Source organism: Paroedura picta, chromosome 16, assembly GCF_049243985.1.
Source record: "Paroedura picta isolate Pp20150507F chromosome 16, Ppicta_v3.0, whole genome shotgun sequence".
NCBI classification, from domain to species: domain Eukaryota; kingdom Metazoa; phylum Chordata; class Lepidosauria; order Squamata; family Gekkonidae; genus Paroedura; species Paroedura picta.
Genome location: NC_135384.1, coordinates 2,089,971 through 2,095,231, shown reverse-complemented (window position 1 = coordinate 2,095,231; position 5,261 = coordinate 2,089,971).

Genomic DNA, 5,261 nt, shown 5'->3' with positions numbered 1-5,261 from the left:
TTGCACCAATTCCCCGGGCTGGGGGGTGACGCACTCCACAGGCACGGGGCGGGGCAGGGTGGGGTGTCCCCGCTGACCTGGGAAGTGGGCGTGGGGGGATCAGGCGGCACCCTAGAGCTTACGGCCCCCAAACACACACCTGCCCCCTTATCACATTGTTCCTCCAAGAACCTGGAGGCTGTCCTTGCTTCTTCTCACAACAACCCTGCGAGGTGGGCTGTGCTGAGGACCATGAGTGGCTTCACAGGGGACTGTGGGGGCCTGCAGTAGAACACCTGGACGGAGAGCGTGGGCCAGGAGCCCTTCCCAGTCCCACAAGAGCACTGGGAGAGAAGTGCCTGGGAAACTCTTGAAAGCTGCTTTCCCAGAACTCTTATTGGGCTCTAAGGTGTGAGTGGGACTGCGCTGAAGGGAGATTTGAACCTGGGACCCTTAGCTGTAGTCTGACACTCAAAACTCAGGAGCGTCCAAGTTTTTTCCAAAGCCTCCTCTTTGTGCTGCCCCCTGAATCTTGTTTTTGATTGAAGCAGCAAAATGTAACTTGCACTGTTTTAAAATGCAGTTATTTTAGTAGATTTGGGCAGGTTGTTTGAAGTCCAGTGGTGCTTTGAAGACCAACCAAGTTTTATTCAAAGTATAATCATTCATTCATTCATTCATTCATTCATTCATTCATTCATTCATTCATTCATTCATTGTATGGCACATCTGTCCTGTATCCGGGAGGTGGCTTCCCATGTCCTGACCCCTCGTGTCCCCTGGAGGAAATGCCACCCAACTCTCGAGAGGTCTCCCATCCAAGTACTAGGCAGGCTGGCTCTGCTCAGCTTCCTATGGGATCAGGCTGGCCTGGGATTCCCCAGCACGGTGACTGTGGGGTGGAGAGAAGATAAGGGAATACACAAAGCGGCCATGGGGCATTCATTCCCCGAGAACTGATTTGTAAAACCTTCCTGAACGCACACCGGTGGATCTTCTTTGCCACCATTCTTCACGCCAGCTCATGAATGCTTCTCAGACATGTGGACTGCCTGGCTGGATTTCTCTGGCTCTTTCTAGGGGCTTTTCCTCCTGGGCTGAGCCCCTGCCCAGTAAGGCCCCGATGCTGCTGCTTGGAGTCCCCCGCTGCATCAGATGCCTCTCCCGAGGGGGTCTAGGTGATTTCCCTCTTGCCTCCTCTCCCCAGGTTTCCAGAGCTCTGCTAGAAGCAGCCAAGCAGACCCGCTCTGTTCCCGAGGAGCTGTTCATACTCAGGATGGGATCCTGCCCGATGCAGAGCTGAATTTGGGAAAGGCTCTTTTCATGCCAAGGCGCCTGTCAGAACAGGCTGCGGAAAGGCTCCACCACGGGGAAAGAGGGGTGGAGAAAGGTGTGGCGGCATGGGCCAGGTGCAGGAGCCGATCCCTGCGTTGAAGGTTCATGTGAAGCTGCTGGATGCTGAGTCAGACCCTCCGTCCAACCGGCCTCAGCACTCTGGTTGGCAGCTGCTGCCCAGGGACTCAGGCAGAGAGGCGACTTTCCCAGCACTTGGTATTTTGAAAGGCTTTCCCTGGAGCTGCTGGGGGTGGAACCGGGGACCTTTGTGGCTTTGCCCTTCACTCTTCTGGACCGGGCCAGGCCCAGGACGAGAACTACGACCTCCATCTATGTCCGCACACTCCAGATCTGCAATATACAGCAAGTCCATCAGGACAACTGCACCTGCTGAATTTCCGCCTGCCAGCCAGTTCCAAAAGGCATAAGAGCCCCCAACAGGAAGGAGAAGGAGAATTTCAGGCCTTCTCTCTTTCCTGCTCCCCATCCTGGGCGCATCAGTTCTAGGGTTGCCAATCTCCAGGTAGCTTGGGGGGGTGTGAACTCAATGGCGTTATACCCCACGGATGCCTCTCCCCTCCTAAACCCCGCCCTCCACAGGATCCGTTCTCCAAATCTCCAGGAACAGCTTGGATTGCGGGCATGTGATCGTCCTGTGGTCACCCAGCAAGATTCCACGGCAGAGCGGGGGTTCAAATCTGCAGATCCCAGACCCGAGTCTGGTCCTTTAACCGCTGGCCGTATGGGGCTCATGGAGGGCCATTCCTTTGATGGAAAGCAGCCAGACATGTGCATGAACCAGACACGAGACCCCACATGTAGCGTTGTCCACAGGCACAGGAAGCTGCCGACCAGAGTCTGACCTTCCGTCCTCCTGGTTCACCATTGCCCTGTCTGACTGGCAGCTGCAAGAAGTTTATTTCCCCCAGCTGCCTCCACAAGACCCTCTCCTAGGAGATACCCTGACTCAGGGATGTTCTGGATGAGGCAGGGCTAGCGATGCAACTCCTCCAGGGTCCCTGCCCTCTGGACTTGTTCTTCTTTCCCGTGCGCCTCCTCGAAGGTGCCCCCTTCCTTGCTGCAGGCTGGCCATCCCTGGCACGGAAGCAGCATCCAGGGGCTGAAGCAATGGCAGAAATGCAGTCTTATAGCTGCCAGTGAGAAAAAATTGGGCTTGCATATGGAAACTTATCCCTGTGAGAAAAGCTGTAATTCTGGGAGACCTGGAGGTTGGCAACCCGCAAGAGAGGCTTGTGACTTTCGGATTGTTGCTGCATTCCAGCCACGCCGAGGCAAAGGGGATGAGGAAGCAAAGCGGAGAATCCCTGGAAAAGAGCTGCACCCCTCGGAAGACGTGGCAAGCAGCAGGGCTGATTCCTGAGAACGGGATGAGGAAGGAAAAGGAAGACGGCATGGGGATTCTGACAGGAAAACAGCTCCGTGGCTCTGCTGCAACAGGCACCTAGGGCAGCTCCACCCAGGCTGTGCCGAACTGACTGGGGAATTAACCAGCCGGATGGACCGGTAGGGCAGCAGGAGGAAGGAAGGAGTCTGGGATGGAGGGACGTCCCCAGAGCAGGGCATTTGGGGTGGGGAAAGCAGAGGAGAGGGGCAGGATTCAAGGACACGGGCTGGCTCTACGGGATGGGTTTAGGGGTGACCCCCCCCCCATAGAGTCCTTCCTGGAATCAAAACTCATCTCCAAACAGCTGCGGGAAATGGTGCCTCCAGAGGAAGGACTCTATGGTATACGATAGAGTTCAGGAAGTCCTAGAGTGACGTGACATCCCATCCATCCACAGATCCCACGGAATTTCCCAAGAGAGAGGCAGCAAGCCTAGACAGGACAGGGAGAAGGCTGGTGTTTGGGGGCGAAAAGGGAGGTCTCCTGAACTGTATTCTGTGTCGACACCGGCTCAATTGCTCAAACGTTTAGGCCTCTCTGCCAAGCCTCCCTCCCTCGCTGGGCTGATTCAGCTCCTGCCAGATTGGGAAGCTGGTTCAGACATCAGATGGGCTCCGGCCCAGGAAGGCTCCCGCTGCCTCTGATTCGGAGGTTGGCAAGAACAGAGGCACCGAAAGTAGGCCGGTCCGTTCCAGATTGGGAGAGGACAGCCCTCTCTGGCATTGCTGAGCTTTGTCGAGCCACGCTAAAGATGGCCAGGCGACCCCCCCATGTGCTGCTCTCGAGGGCACATGCTTCCTACGTGGAAGCTGAAATAGGGGGGAAGTGCCCCTGCAGGACCGGTGTTTGCGTGGGGGGGGGTGCGAGCTGGCAGGCCCGCCTCAGGCCGACAGGGAAGCGATGGCCTGGGCTAGGAGGGGGCAGAAGGGGCCTGTTCAAAACCCAGCTGGCTTCCATGCTGTGTGGCTTGCCAATTCTGAGTTGAGGAATGGCTGGGGGTGGGCGACAGGAGCCTGGGATATTCTTCATGCTGACGAAAGCGTGTTTATGCTACGGCGGTCCCACGCCACGCTGGCAATTTCTTCCCCTCCCCGAGGAGGGTTGGATAGGTTCGGGGAGGGCGTGCAAACCCTCCGCTGACCTCGGTGATGCGCCCAGGCACGATGTCGCAAGGGCTTCTTCGGAAACACCTTTGTGGCGGGGATGGGGCAAACACCTTCCGCCACGCACAAGTTCCTGTGAGCTCGATGGTGGGGCAAGAGGCCCCGAGTCATCTTTTGCAGAGCTCTCTCGGCGCCACGGACTCAGGCCCCCGCGCACCAGGAATGCTCAGCCGAAGCCGAGACGCCACGTCCGACAAGGTTAATAAGCGGGATAAATAAAATGAAAATAAATAGAGGGCGGCACCCTCCCAGGAATCGACAAGCCAAAGCAGATTCCTTTTGGCTCGCGGAGTCGGGCCCGGGTTATTGCAAGGGTGTGTTTGTGTGTGAAGGGTGGGTGGGCGTGGATCGACTGGCCACCTGATTACGGTTGCCAATTCCAGGAGGGGATGTTCCTGGAGATCTGGGGGTGGAGCTGGGGAGGGCCCAATCTGGGGAGGAGAGGGGTACGAGGCCAGTGAGATCACCCCCCCAAAGCTGCAGGTTTCTCCAAGGGGCTTTTCTTGGTATCCTGTGGTTGCAGCTGACTTTTGGTGACTGTGTAACTTTTTCAAGGGGAGAGACAGAGTTGGGTGGGCATTGCCTGCTTCTGCAGCGTGACCCTGGACTCCCTTTTTAGTTATACAACAGGGGATTTCCTTGCAGAGGAAAGGTGTGGCAACCAAAAACACAAACAAGCTGGAAAAGAACAATAAATAGAGAAAATTCAATCTTGCCCATTAAACAACGACGGGTTCTTACTGCGAGAAAATCCATTTTTCATGTTCTTCAGTTTGTATACGATCTCTGTATGATTTTTTCTATCCTGATTTACGCCAGTTGTGTGTTTTTTTTTTCATGTATTTTATTATTTCGATATTTTGGGAGACATTAGTTCTTTTGAGTGGGCACCTCCCTTCTTTTTTTTGCCTTAGTCAAACTGCTGCTCTAGGGCTGAAGAAGAGACCCAGGTTCGAATCCACAGATGCCAGGAATGCTCTCTGGCTGACTTTGGACCCTCAGCATAACCCATCCCCCCACGATTGCAGGGAGGACGAAATTGGGGGCGGGAACTAGGGGCACAGAGCAAACCTTCTTGGAGAAAACCAGGGATAAAAAGATACATAACTAATGGGGGGAGAGCTCTGTGGGATGGTTTTTAAAAATGTTATTAAAAAAAAATTATTATTGAACTTTTATACAGCCCCTCCCAGCCAGCTGGTCGTTTCTCATCTTAGCACAGCTAACAGCCTTCTACAACAAAGTAATGTTAAATTGTTAAAGGAACTGGCAAATTGTGAAGTCGTGTTCTGCAAGGGAGGACGACCAATCTCCAGGCTCTGTGGCATCACAGTCCGCTGATGTCTGCTCCTCCAACCCTGCCCTCCCAAATTCCACCC